This window comes from Dioscorea cayenensis, chromosome 8, assembly GCF_009730915.1.
Source record: "Dioscorea cayenensis subsp. rotundata cultivar TDr96_F1 chromosome 8, TDr96_F1_v2_PseudoChromosome.rev07_lg8_w22 25.fasta, whole genome shotgun sequence".
NCBI classification, from domain to species: Eukaryota; Viridiplantae; Streptophyta; class Magnoliopsida; order Dioscoreales; family Dioscoreaceae; genus Dioscorea; species Dioscorea cayenensis.
This window is the reverse complement of record NC_052478.1, coordinates 10224482-10240163: the sequence shown is the minus strand read 5'-3', so window position 1 is coordinate 10240163 and position 15682 is coordinate 10224482. Positions and strand designations below refer to the sequence as shown.

General features: G+C 41.5%; 1 non-coding gene across 1 annotated transcript; it reads left to right on the top strand.

Annotated features, from left to right (window-relative positions):
• The first annotated feature begins 1297 nt into the window (after positions 1-1297).
• LOC120268151 lies at positions 1298-1403 on the top strand. Its single transcript, XR_005538821.1, has one exon. It is a non-coding gene; the product is annotated as a small nucleolar RNA R71 (small nucleolar RNA).
• The last annotated feature ends 14279 nt before the right edge of the window (positions 1404-15682 follow it).

Sequence of the window (15682 nt, the reverse complement as noted above, 5' to 3'; positions counted from 1 at the left end):
ATCTACCAGAAATATATACTTGTCAACTTTCACAAGTACATCCTCAATGATACCCCTCGGATGTCTAACAGATCGGTTGGCCAATTGATGTGTCATCTGGGTGGGTCTAGGTTCTCCCAAACCTAGATTCTGGAACAATGGATAAGGTATGACATTGATACTAGCCCCTGAATCTGCCAATGCCATCTCTTCGCCGAAATTGCCAATGTTGCATGGAATGATGAAGCTACCGGGGTCTTTCTTCTTGTTCGGTATATTCTTTTGCAACACCGCCAAACATGAAGTATCTAAGATCACAGATGCACTCCCCTCTAACTTTTTCATGTTGGTCCAGAGGTCTTTAAGTAACTTTGCATAGCGACTCATTTGAGACAACGCCTCCACAAATGTGATGTTGATGTGCAACTGCTTGAATAGACCCAAGAATTTCTTGTATTGCTCATTATTTTGGTCATTTTTAGCCTTAAAGGGTACGGAATATTTGGCTTGTAAAGTGGGGGTGCCACCTCCTTCTTCTTAGCTCCTTCCTCAACCTCCACTTCTTTGGGTGACTCAACCATCATCTTTTCAGTAGAAGGCTTACTTTCAACATCATGACCACTCATTAAAGTGATCGCTTTCAATTGTTCTCTTGGATTTCTCTCTCTGTTGCTAGGTAGACTCCCTTGAGGTCTTTTTGATAGTGCTTTCTTAATTTGAACCATTTGATTCTCCATGTTATGCAAGGATTCAATGTGGTTGTGAAGTGTGGCTACAACCGACTGAAATCTTGTGTCTGAAGATTGAAAGAACTTGGTCAAAGCCTTCTCCAAATTAATCATCTAGTTCTCCAACCCTGAAACTTTGTTCTCAACATCCAGGGCTTGTTGTTGGAAACCCAGTGGTGCTGTAGTCTTTTGTTGCCCCTTGACCTCTCATTGCATTTCCTACAAAATCCACCTATTCCACTAAAGTTGTACCACCAATAGAAATTGGGCAATTAGATAAAGCATGTCCATCCCCACTCTCGATGCAACTCATCACTACTACCAATCTAGGGGAAGTTAGGGTGTCCAACTTCTTGCTCAAGTACTCAACCTGGGCTGCTAATGATGTCATTGCATTGATCTCATGAAGTCCAAATACTTCTTCTTGTCACGTGTATTCTACTGATAACTGTTCATAGCCATTTCCTGAATGAGCTATCGGGCTTCTTCTGGGGTTTTATTTCCTAAGGTATCTCTTGCTATAACATCAAGTAATTGGTTCGTGCTTAGATTCAACCCATTGTAGAAAGTATGAATAATCATCCATTAGGGAACCATGCTCAGGACATTTCCACAGGAGAACCTTGAACCTATCCCATTTCTCAAAAAAAGACTACAATTCCACTTGCACAAAAAGGATATGTCATTCCTGAGCTTCACAGCTTTTTCAAGAGGGAAATATCGAGCTAGGAAAATTCCACCATCTCCTCCCTAGTAGTGATCGATGCTTAAAGCAATGAGTGTAACCACTATTTTGCTCTCCCCTTCAAGGAAAATGGGAAAACCCTCAATTTGATGGTATCTGCCGTAACCCCATTGATTTTGAGTATGTCGCACACTTCCAATAAATTCTCAATGTGGTTGTTCAGATCCTCATCAGCCAAACCATTGAATTGTGCTACCTACTGTAACATCTGGATGAAGCCTGGCTTGAGCTCAAAATTTTGAGCTGTGATTGGTGACATCACAATACTAGATTGCGTGCCAAGAACTGCTGGTCTTGCATAATCTGAGAGTGACCTCTGTTGTTCATATTGTTCAGCCATATTATCAGACCCTTCAACTTCTGTCTTATCTGAATTAAACTGTTCTTGTACAGGTTCCTTTCCTCGTCTATGAATCATTCTTTCAATTTCTGGATCACCTTCAACTAATATCAAAGGGTTGCATCCGGTCATAACCTAGAGCTGCAATCAAAGAAAGAAAAACAAATTAGAATAATGGAAGAATAAGAAAGTTTGAAATAGAACAAACAATGAATAGCTAAAATAGCAAAGTGCAAATGCTTCCAAAATGTCTCTTCCCTAGCAACGGCACCGAAAACTTGACACACTACTTACGTGTGTGTCGTAAGTGCACAGGTTGTTGAAGTAATAAAATACCTCGGTGAGTGGGTAGTCGAATCCACAGGGAATAAATGCTTAGAAACAAGAAATATTGCTTTTTAGCAAGAGTGAAAACAAATTTGTGATGTTGATTCAAAAGATTAATGCAAATAAAGATAAAAGAGACAAGAGAAAGCAAATGGAGTAAATAGAGATAATCAATGATAAAAAAGGGTACCCGGACAATGCTCACCCTAGGACTATTATTTCAAGTGCAAGACTAATATTATGCCTCCTAATTGAAGTTTAATGAGTCGTGGAAATCCAAAGACACACGGTCCCAAACATAAGGTCAACCGTGACTAGCCTTGAACACTATGCCCCAACGGAAAGGGATACTCTCAACACCTCACACTATGTGGGACTACTTGAAGCTTTAGAGACTCTAAATGATGAACCCTATTCCATAACATAGATCTAATCCTTTCGTAGGTAAAAGATTTCTAATCACAATTAAGCCCCAACACCAAAGATTACTCAACACTTCACTCTGTTGCTCATGCAACTAACCCCCAGTGGAGTTTGTCTCTTACCACTTCACACTATCATGACCGCAAAGAACTCTTGGAACATGGAGGTAGGATAAATCATATTGGAAGGGAAAGGGGATGTTCCGCTACCTCTTGACTCACCCTCTCAACCCTCTTCAATCTTGCTAAGTCTAACTCAAGTGAAGTTGTCAACCCTTCAAAGGGTTACCTAGATGGATTCTCAACCCTAGTGTCACTCTAAGGGAAAAACACAATAATAATCATGAGAGATTGAAACTCAATTAAAACATCAATTAAATAAGCATAATAGAAGTCAATGAAACAAAATCATCATAGGGTTTACAAGTCCAAGCACCCACAAGGGGTTTAGCTCTCCATAGAGCAATACAAAGTCAAAGATGAAATCAAGAATTAGTGAAAGCAATCCATAGAGATAACCCCCTTGTTGTCCGTGTCGATGGTCTTCAAGGGCCACCTTGCCTTCTCCAAGGGCTTCTTCGTCAAGCCTAGGGCACAACCCACTAAATCAAGGCCGATGGAAGCTCTCCCAATAACTCTTCTCCGAAGGAAATCGATGTTGAATGCCATAGGAACACTCCAAAATCCTAGCAAGAACCTCTCCAAACTCTAGCCGCGCTCTCCCCAAAAGATAGGCAAAAGATAGGATGAAGATCCCCAAAACAAACTTTCGAAGCGCTATTTAAATGGCTGAAATCATGCATCCACACGTGCATCTAACTGCTACAGTAAACTGCTATATTACTTACGTTATAGTCATGCGGTAAATCATGTCGCATCTTCACTTTCAAACACATTGACGAAGCTCTTGACAATGTTACACAAGTTGGAACATATGAGTAAGACTGGCTTTATACCCTTCCAATTTGTGTATTCTCTTGAACATTTTGGAGATTGGCACACATCCACCTGTCTATGAGCATAACTTGTGTCTTGATCCTTTTTCGCCCAAGAGTTTCCTCAACAATTGCGTGCATGATTTATTTTTGTTTTCTTTCTTCTAAACTTTTTGTGGATGCTGTTTCCTTTGGTTTTCTAAATGTTTCCATATCAGTAATCTTGGTTTTTATCTAGATTAAATTTCAATAGTTGCTAAGGATTTGGCATACATTAACATGCTTTTTTGAAGTTTTAAAGAATTTAATGTACTTTTAGGCTGGTAAAATGAATTTTACTAGTTTAATTTTGTCATTCTTTCACTTTGCTAAGGTAATCTATCTATAGTGATTTATTTGAACCTCATAGAGAAAAAAGAATAATGGAATGGTTATTTAGAGTTCACATGGAGCTATTGTAGAGTTCAAATTGGAATTATTTGATTTATTTGTACCTCACACTGGAGCTACTGTAGAGTTCACATGTACAAACTATTATCACCTACTAATGGAATGGTTAGGTGTTGTATCATATAATCTGATATTGTAAGCTTGATTTAATCATAATTTTGGTATTTAAGTCAAAAAAATTCAATGAGTTTTACATAGTCTGCCTAGCAAAATTATTTGGAATTTGAAAAGGAAATATTTTATGAATCAACATCTAAATGATACAACATTTCATGATAAATCCTAACATGTGTCATCACTCATTGCTCAAATTCATAGAAATGAATGAAGTGTTATTCAATTTCCTTGTTTTTGCAAAGTAAATTTATTTTACCTTTCTCGTTGAAGCTTCCCAGAAGGTACTATTCTATATTTACATCAACAACATATATCATGAAAAATATGTATATCTATTGAATGTTAATCGCCAATATTTTTATCATGATATATCATACATGTATTCATCTAACAGCTTTGAGCTATGAGTGCTATATCAACAACATTTTTATCTAAAATGGCATGTTTCATGCTATATTAAATTATTGTTTTTAAGCTGGTTTTTTATTTATATGATTAATTATTAGGCTTATTTATTTATTTATTTATTTGTTTATTGTGAAGTTGGCTATAAATGCTAGCAAGAGTATAAGTGAATTTAAAAGGCACTTGGCAACTTGCATGAAGAGAAAAATTTATCAAAATTAGCAACAAAGGATTTCTTTCCAACCTGTACAAGGAGGTAATGGTGATGTTGAAATGCAACCGACTCTCACAAATGGCAAGTTTGACTTGGAAAAAATGAGAGAGTAGCTGCACATTGGATATTAATGCATGAGCATCCTTTTTCAGTAATGGAAGAGGAAGATTTTAATATGATGCAAATATGTGGAATGCCTAATGATAAGTGTCTAAATGTAGGTATTTTCATATATGTATCGTATGCACTTTGCATGTATTTTGTGAGGTTTGATGCCCGTTTCACGCTTAATCGTCTATTATTTGCTTTGTAGGGCATATGGAAGCCATGGAGAACAAGAAGATATCATTTTGGCAATAAGAGAAGAAAAATAGAATTTTATACTACCCCCATACTACCCAAGATGGGGGCCGTATGCACTCGTAAAGCAAATGGATTGAGTTGGTGTTCTGTCCGATTTCCATACTTTCCCTAAGATACGGGGCCGTATGGAGGCCGTATGCACCCCGTCCGAACGCGAATCTAGGGTTTCGTGTGCTATACTGACCCCCATACGACTCTCTATACGGCCCGTATGCCCTCGGGGTATATATACTCACTTTTAGGGCTGATTAAAGAACTTTTGGTTGGCCGACTTTTGGGAGATCATTTGGGAGATTTTGGGCGACCTTGGGGAGGAGAAGAAGGGCAAGAAAGCTAGAAGATCATTCAAGCCCAAGGTCCAAGGCTCTCAAGGCAAGAAGGCAACATCATTCAAAGGGGAGATCGATCACGACTTGAAGGAAGGAGAACCGCGGCTAGAGGAAGCGTCATTCGGCATTCCTTTGGCGGGGGAAGCGCTCATTCGGCATATTCTCGCCTCATCCTTCATCATTTCATCTAGGGAGTGTCATACTATGTCTTTTGTTTCATGTTTTTGCTTGATTGTATGCTTTGTTATGAGATGATGACATACTAGACCCCCAAGGCCACCGGGTGTTGGTGAACCTTGGGGGTTTTTATCATGTATTTTGGATGATTACTTGTTAATTCTATGCTTGGGTATGTTTGAGATCTAATTCATTGTTTTTCATGCTAAGTGTTACACCAAGGAGAAATCCGTAGCTCTTTTATGAATGATGCATGTAGATGTGACTTGCTCGCATGTATTAGGTCATGAATGGATTAGAAGGGGATACTTGTATCATCACGCCGAGGAATCGGGTGTTTGGTAGTCCTCCATGTAGGTTTAATCCGAAGAAGAGTAGGTTTATTCCTAAGCGAGATTTCCTTGTACTTAATGCAATCGTAGGAATGTAGATTTGGAAGAAATTCCTATCTATATTCGTATGGGATTAGGGTTCAATCGCCGAGAAATTGGGGTTGTTCAAATCTTGGAATCTCATGGTCCAATTTACCCTTGCATCTTTAAATCATCATCCATGTTGCATGATAACCCCTCAAGGGGATCCACATCCATAGGCCTTTGCACTTCATTGATTCTCTTGCTTGCTTATTGCTTGTTCTCTCTAATTTGCTAGCAAATCTTGTGTTTAGTTTTATTTGTTTTTAGTAGAGTAAACCCATCACTTAAGATCTTAGGCTAGATAATAGCTCGAGAAGGAGTAATAGGAGATCCTTAGCCCCGTGGAATACGATCCTCGTGTCTTTGCACGAGGTATTACTTGGCGATCCCGTACACTTGCGGGGAAGCGATCAAGTTTTTGGCGCCGTTGCCGGGGACCTTAAGGAATTCTAGGAAACTTTTAGATTATTACTCTAGCCATTTCATTCTTTACTCATTTGTTGTTTTTCCTTTCCCTTAATCTTCACTCTCTATCATTTTTCTTTGTTGTGCAAGGTACTGTGCATGACACGTTCGAATCCATCGACCTTGATTACACCATACTTGGAAAATCCGAACATCAAGTTGGAAGACTACGTATATAGATTTGACGGCTGGATTACTGGGCAAACTCAACTTCATGTTTCACAATTTCTGAATGATTGTTTAGATGCACTTTTACTATCGGGGGACCCTAGTATAACTTATGATGGAAGTGACTGGCACACAGTGTTTAAGGCCTTTTTGGATAGTGGTGTCCCATCAGCGAGTGGAGGAAACATGTCACTAGCCGAACTGTTTATGTTGACCACCGAGGGTCAGAGATCCACTGCCATGAACCCCACTCTGGAGGATTGTACTGAAATGGGCCAGATGCTAGCATTGGTACAGGAATCCGATGTGGAGCCTCAGTATATACAGCCTGAAAGTCCTGGATGTGGTACTAGATGTTGTGAGTTTGGTGTCCATGGTATCGAAGACAACTCTGATGGTATTGCAGGGTCAGAGCAGGGTGATGGGCTTTGGAACAGAGGGTTACTGCCATCAACCGAGGAAGCACCCAACTTGGAGTTAAAATCACTACCAGACCATCTTGAATATGCCTTTTTGGGAGAAAATACGCAGCTTCCAGTCATCATCTCTGCAAACCTATCAACTGAGCAGAAGAATAGATTGGTGGATTTGCTAAAGAGGCACAAGAGCGCGATTGCTTGGAAGATTGCGGATATAAAAGGAATAAATCCGTCAGTTTGCACTCACAAAATTCTAATGACGGATGAACACAAGCCCAGAACCTTGCCCCAAAGAAGACTCAACCCAAACATGAAGGAAGTGGTTCGGGCAGAGATCATCAAGCTACTCAATGCAGGCATTATCTACCCGATATCGAGACGGTGAGTGGGTAAGCCCGTCCGTGTGGTCCCAAAGAAGGGGGTATGACTGTGATCACCAATGAAAAATGAGTTGATTCCAACTCGTACAACTACCGGGTGGAGAGTATGTATCGACTATAGAAAACTAAATGACGCCACCCGAAAAGATCATTTTCCCCTATCATTCATTGACCAGATGCTAGAGCGATTAGCTGGACATTCTTACTATTGTTTTTTTGGATGGGTTCTCGTGTTATTTCCAAATCCCTATCGCCCCAAGATCGGGGAAAAAGACCACCTTCACTTGTCCCTATGGCACCTTTGCTTATCGCCGCATGCCTTTCGGGTTATGCAACGCCCTGACTACCTTTCGTAGGTGCATGACGGCCATTTTTTTGAGGATATGGTGGAAGATTTTTATGGAGGTATTCATGGATGATTTCTCCGCTTTTCGGTGATTCATTTGATGTTTGCCTCAAGAACCTTGAGTTGGTCCTTATTCGATGTGAAGAGACTAATCTGGTGCTAAGTTGGGAGAAATGCCATTTTATGGTCCAAGAAGGGATAGTTTTTGGGTCACAAAATCTCTAAAGATGGAATTGAGGTCGACAGGACAAAAATCTCTACCATTGAAAAAGCTACCACCTCCAAATTCGTGAAGGCCATAAGAAGTTTTTTTGGGACATGCCGGGTTTTATAGACGATTCATCAAGGATTTTTCAAAACTTGCTAGGGCCCCTAACAAGGTTACTCGGAAAAAGATGTCCCATTCGAAGTTCAATAACGATTGCATGGCGTCCCTTCACGGTGCTCAAGGAGAAGCTAATCCAAGCACCCATCATGGTCGCCTCCCGATTGGGATTCCCCTGCTCGAATTGATGTGTGATGCGAGTGATTTTTGCAGCTGGGGTTGTGCTTGGTCAGCGGAGAGACAAACATTTCCACCCCATCTACTACGCAAGCAAGACTCTAACGGGTGCCCAACTCGAATTACACTACCACCGAAAAGGAACTACTTGCCGTGGTCTTTGCCTTTGATAAATTCCGGTCATATTTGGTTCTTTCTAAGGTTGTGGTGTACACTGATCATTCGGCGCTGAGGTACCTACTTAGCAAATCGATGCAAAAACCTCGTTTGATAAGGTGGGTTTTTGTTGCTCCAAGAATTTGACCTTGAGATTAAGGATAAGCGGGAGCGGAGAATCTCAGCCGATCATCTATCCCGTTAGAAGCCCTTGGCCCGAAAACTTTAAGAGAAAAAGGACATTAATGACTCATTCCCTCGAGGAGCATCTCAGATAAAATTCAGTAGTTGAAGAGAAGGAACCACCCTGGGTTTGCCGATTTTGCTAATTACTTGGTTGGTGGGGTCATCCCAAAATGGTTTACATATCAACAGAGGAAGAAATTCTTTTCTGATCTTAAACACTATATTTGGGAAGATCCATACTTATTCAGAGTGTGCTCCGATCAGAGTTGCTCAAGATGCGTCTCTAGAACGGAGGGTCTAAGTATTTTTGAAGCATTGCCACTCGGGACCAACAGTGGCCATTATGATGCAAATAGAACAACCAAAAAGATTCTTGATGCAGGGCTTCTATTGGCCATCAATATTTCAAGACACAAAAAAATTCATTCAATCCCCGTGACAGATGTCGGGAGGGTCGGCAACATATCTCGCCGGGATGAGATGCCCCAAAAATTGGAACCAAGCCCTGTGAAGTTTTTTTGATGTGTGGGGGATTGATTTTATGTGACCCTTTCCAAGCTCCCAAGGATACAAGTTTATCCTCGTGGCAGTTGATTATGTGTCTAAGTGGGTGGAGGCCCTGTGCTTTGCATACAAATGACGCGAGGGTGGTCGTAAAATTCTTAAAGAAATTATTTTTCCGTGTTCGAGCGCACTGCAGTGCGATCATTAGTGATGAGGCACTCATTTCTGTAATACCCAGTTTGCCAAAATTCTGAAGCGTTACAGAGTATCCCATAGAATGGCAACGCCTTACCATCCACAAACCAGCGGGCAAGTTGAGGTGTCCAATAGGGACTTAAAGCGAATCCTAGAGAAAAACCGTGTCTCAAAACCAAGAGATTGGGCGTAACATCTAGATGACGCCCTCCGGGCCTACTGAACGGCTTACAAGACTCCTATTGGAATCACTCCATATCGTCCGGGTCTATGGAAAAGCGTGCCATTTACCCTGCTGAGCTTGAGCATAAGGCTTATTGGGCGATAAAGTTTCTAAATCTTGATTCTTCTCTCGCAGGTTGCAAGAGAAAACTCCAACTAAATGAACTTGATGAGTAGCGCTCCACGACATATGAAAGTTCGAGACTCTATAAAGAGAGAGTAAAAGAGTACCACGACAGACGCATCAAGCACCCTAAGCAATTTCACGTGGGCGATCAAGTTCTACTTTTCAACTCAAGGTTGAAACTATTTCCTGGGAAGCTTAGATCGCGTTGCTCAGGCCCATACACAGTCACTCAAGTCTTTCCCCATGGAGCGGTTGAGGTAACTCACCCGGAAAAGGGCACTTTTAAAGTCAATGGGCAACGATTGAAACTTTACTTCCAAAACAACACTACAAGGGAAACCAGGGGTGGCTTCAAATTGTTTGAACCCCCATGAGGTAAGGAACAAGGTACGTCAGGCTCGTTACGTTAAACAAGCGCTTCTTGGGAGGCAACCCAAGCATTCGGGGGCATTTGTTTGCATTTTCCGCATTTTTTAGTTCTTAGTTCATTTCAATTTTCGTATTTCTTAGACTTGTTTGTTTTTGAATAAGTTCATGCTCATACACTTGGCACATTTCTCTCATCATTTTTATTGTGGTATATTTGTGAAACCTCTTGAGACACACATGTGTAGGTGTTAATTAATGTGCTAGATCATCGTTTTATTCATTTTAGTCGTTTCTGGAGAAGTCGTCAAGCTTTCTTTTTTTCATTTTTACATCATTTGAGGCAGGTTTTCATGGATTTGATTGGCATTTAAAGGTTTACGGCCATACTGGGTCGTATGGAGGCCATCTGAGCTGACCACAGAGCCGATCCGGATGGCTCTGTGCTCACTCAGACGGCCCCCATACGGCCCAGTATGGGGGCCGTATGGTGGCGGGACTCCCCCCCTTAAAGGCCTCTCATTCTCTCTCTCTCTCTTCCACCTCTCATTTCTCTTCAACTCCACCGAAATTTTCTCTCCTTTCTCTCTCGATTCTTGGCCGAATCTCTTCATTTTTCTTCCAAAAACTTCTTCCAATCCATTGGAGACTTCGATCTAGTGATCTTACCCGAGTTTAAAGCTTGTTTTCTCAAGGTTTCGTCGGTATGCTTTTTCAATGCCCTAGTTTTATTCTTTCCATTTTTTGGGCATTCTTGAGACTTTTGCATGGAATTTCTTTAGCAATTTGCTTGGTTTGGTTGATGTGAATGTTGTGAATGAATTTTCATTCAAATTTATGTACAAATTTTTCGATTCCATGATTATAGGGGAGACTCTTGCCGTGTGAATAGTGACCATACGGCCCCCATACGGCCGTATGGTCCCAAAAAACCAATTTTTCATTAGTCTCCTCTATCTCTACCATGTTATTTTGAGTTATCTTGTCTCCCTTTGAGCTTGATCAAAGTTTTTCTTCATTGTAGGGATGCCTAACACTAAAAGACTCGCCTCCAAGCGCCCAAGAACTACCGAGCCATCCCCTACACCCGATGAACCCGTCTTCAAATTGTCCCACCATCGAGAGAGATATGATAGATTGAAGACAAAACCATTCGGGACTTTGTGCTATCTTGATTGGGAACTTGTGGACAACCTTGGTTTTGCAAGTCAAGTACGGGATTGGCTCTCACACAATTGTTGGGATAAACTCTTTGCCATTAACGAGCCAACCTTCCGTCAATTAACCTTGGAGGTCTTGAGTACATTTGAGGCGCGACAAGATGGACAATCCGTGCGGAATAAGAAACTTATCACCATCCGTTTTCAAGCTTTTGGAAGGAAGCGCACTATGCATCATTTGGACTTTGCCAAGTACTTGGGGTTATATGATGATGATTTTATCAAATCCATGCCCGGCAAACGTCTTAAGCTTGATTTCCCGAGTGAGGTGGGTAGGAGCAACTATTGGGCAACTTTGGCGGGTGAAGATACGACCCGAAAGGCCTCACGCATGATCGACCCGGCACATAGATTCATTCATGCCTTGATTGCCCGTTCTCTTTGGGGCGGACGATAGCAAGGGGTGGTCACCCAATCCGATCTCTTTACGATGTATGGCATCTTTGAGAGGCACCCTACTCACCTTGGCTACATTGTCGCTGATGCATTCCTTCACCGTGGCTCGTATACTCGATTGGGAGCTATCTTTATTGGGCCCCTATGTGACCCAGATTGATCCGTGGCATGGGTCCGCTTTTGAGCGGACGCGAGTTATGACTGTTGTAGGAGGTACGGCACCCCTCGGGAAGGCACACATACGGGCGATTGGCTTGGTGGTTGCTGAGCGCATGAGGGGCAGGCCCCCACAGCACCAAGCCACCTGGTGAGTCCGAGTCAGAACCGGCAGAGCACACGAGTCGAGCCCCGAGGCGCACTGCTCCTACCCCCGGTACTACTTCATTACCTGGCTTCGACATGAGACTGAGGGGAATTGAGGGAGAGATTCAAGGCGTGCGTCAGGAGCAGCACGAGATCCGTGACCAGCTTCACCAGGTCCTTGAGGGACAGCGTCGACTCGAGGCGATTTTTCACCGCTTTCATTACCTCATACTATGGTTCCGCCTCGATACTCCCGCCACCATGCCACCACCACCCAAAGACCAAATTGTGATGAGTAGCGGCTCGTTTGAGCATGGATACTTTTTATCTACTTTACTTTATTTTGTTGTGTATTATGTTTGTGTTTTGTTGAGTTGGCATGGATCTTTTCCTCCCAACTCTTGGTGTTGAACTTTATTTTGTTTTCATCTATGTATTTTGTTGACTTTTCCCTAGTCTCTCCCTTGTGTTTGTATGTGTGAATTTTCGTGGAATGATGATGTCCCCTTTTTGCCTTGCAGGGCATTGAGGGAATTTGGTGAGCTTTCCTAGTTTTTAATGGAGGTCAGACGAGACATGTGTTGCTCACCACACCTTTTGTCGAGTCATACCTCACGACGAACACAAGATAAACCGGGGAAGTTTTGTTTTTCACCCTCCTCAATTATTTTCATTGCTCCATCTTGCATGTTTTTCATGATTAGTGTACATTGAGGGCAATGTACAACACTAAGTGTGGGGATGGGTGCATTTCATGTTTTAGGAACATTGTTTACATGCTAGTGTTACCAATGATGGCTTTATTCATTCTTGTAAGATTCTTTTAGCTTGGACTAATGATGGATGTGAGTTACTTGTTTTTATGCTTTATTGAATCCTGTTTCACCCCATAGTATTGTCTTGTGCACTGAATTTTTTTGTCGATGCCCTGGGAATAGCCAATGTGACTACTCTAACTCTCTTGTATGCTTAACACACTACTTTGAGTACTTGGCCTTAGAACACTAAGTTCTATCCGTCAATGTTTTCTTAAGAACTTCTAAGTCTTGTTGAGCTAATCCGAGTTTTGTGGCATGTAGTGTACTCTGAAGATGTGATCTAGGGTGAGAGTGAAAGTGAAAAAATGAGTCTATGTCGAGATTCCTCCGCTAATGAAGCATGAATGCGTCTATGTAGACTGTAATCGAGTAGTTGGGTGGCTCTTGTGCCTAACCCAAAGCATGTGCATCCTCTAGAAAGATTTTTAAAATGATTTTTGTTGCGAGTCACGTTAGTCGGACTCAAAAAAATGTTGAATATTGAGTTGAAAATAAAAAAACCCTAGTGATCTTTTTTGAGTACCTATCAAAGGTTTTGAAAAGAAAAAAAGGATTTAGTTTCAAGCTATAGAATTAGAAGGATCTTACTTGGCCATTGAAGTAGCACTTAGTAGTTTAAGACTTAGTATTCTTTGTATGTGGAGTGATTAGCATCTAGAGTCTGTCTGATTGAAGTCCTTGAGCTAGACCGGATCGAGGGCAAATGAGATAAAGGATTCACTTACACGCACATACATATTAGGGGTGAGACAGGATTTTTTTATTATGCTTAATGACTATAACTCAACATCTATGTTTCATTGTCCTTTGCTTTTGGAATCTTATATTTGCTTGAGCCAGAGGTATTGCATTCAGCCACTTCTCAGTCTCTTTGTTTTTCATGAGTTGTTTTCTTGGGGACAAGCAACGCTTAAGTGTGGGGATGTTTGATAAGTGTCTAAATGTAGGTGTTTTCATATATGTATCGTATGCACTTTGCATGTATTTTGTGAGGTTTGATGCCCGTTTCGCTTAATCGTCTATTATTTGCTTTGTAGGGCATATGTAAGCCATGGAGAACAAGAAGATATCATTTTTGGCAATAAGAGAAGAAAAGAGAATTTCATACTACCCCCATACTACCCAAGATGGGGGCCGTATGCATCTAGTGAGCTGGATTGAGTTGGTGTTCTGTCTAGATTTCCATACTACCCAGTATACGGGGCCGTATGGAGGCCGTATGCACCCCGTCTGGAACGCGAATCTCGGGTTTCTGTGTGCTATATGACCCCCATACGACCCCTATACGGCCCGTATGCCTCGGGGGGTATATATACTCACTTTTAGGGCTGATTAAAGAACTTTTGGTTGGCCGACTTTTGGGATGGGTGCATTTCATGTTTTAGGAACATTGTTTACATGCTAGTGTTACCAATGATGGCTTTATTCATTCTTGTAAGATTCTTTTAGCTTGGACTAATGATGGATGTGAGTTGTTTTTTATGCTTTATTGAATCCTTTTTCACCCCATAGTATTGTCTTGTGCACTGAATTTTTTTGTCGATGCCCTGGGAATAGCCAATGTGACTACTCTAACTCTCTTGTATGCTTAACACACTACTTTGAGTACTCTCCCTTAGAACACTAAGTTCTATCCGTCAATGTTTTCTTAAGAACTTCTAAGTCTTGTTGAGCTAATCCGAGTTTTGTGGCATGTAGTGTACTCGAAGATGTGATCTAGGGTGAGAGTGAAAGTGAAATGAGTCTATGTCGAGTATTCCTCCGCTAATGAAGCATGAATGCGTCTATGTAGACTGTAATCGAGTAGTTGGGTGGCTCTCGTGCCTAACCAGACATGTGCATCCTCTAGAAAGATTTTTAAAATGATTTTTGTTGCGGTCTACGTTAGTCGGGACTCGAAAAAATGTTGAATATTGGGTTGAAAAATAAAAAAACCCTAGTGATCTTTTTGAGTACCTATCAAAGGTTTTTGAAAAGAAAAAAAGGATTTAGTTTCAAGCTATAGAATTAGAAGGATCTTACTTGGCCATTGAAGTAGCACTTAGTAGTTTAAGACTTAGTATTCTTTGTATGTGGAGTGATTAGCATCTAGAGCTGTGCTGATTGAAGTCCTTGAGCTAGACCAGATCAGGGCAAATGAGATAAAGGATTCACTTACACGCACATACATATTAGGGGTGAGACAGGATATTTTTATTATGCTTAATGACTATAACTCAACATCTATGTTTCATTGTCCTTTGCTTTTTGGAATCTTATATTTGCTTGAGCGGAGGTATTGCATTTAGCCACTTCTCAGTCTCTTTGTTTTTCATGAGTTGTTTGCTTGGGGACAAGCAACGCTTAAGTGTGGGGATGTTTGATAAGTGTCTAAATGTAGGTGTTTTCATATATGTATCGTATGCACTTTGCATGTATTTTGTGAGGTTTGATGCCCGTTTCGCGCTTAATCGTCTATTATTTGCTTTGTAGGGCATATGGAAGCCATGGAGAACAAGAAGATATCATTTTGGCAATAAGAGAAGAAAACAGGAATTTCATACTACCCAGTATGGGGGCGGTATGCACTCGTAGCAAATGGATTGAGTTGGTGTTCGTCAGATTTCCATACTACCCAGATATACGGGGCCGTATGGAGGCCGTATGCACCCGTCCGAACGCGAATCTAGGGTTTCGTGTGCTATACGACTCCCCATACGACCCCCTATACGGCCCGTATGCCCTCGGGGGTATATATACTCACTTTTAGGGCTGATTAAAGAACTTTTGGTTGGCCGACTTTTTGGGAGATCATTTGGGAGATTTTTGGGCGACCTTGGGGAGGAGAAGAAGGGCAAGAAAGCTAGAAGATCATTCAAGCCCAAGGTCCAAGGCTCTCAAGGCAAGAAGGCAACATCATTCAAAGGGGAGATCGATCACGACTTGAAGGAAGGAGAACCGCGGCTAGAGGAAGCGTCATTCG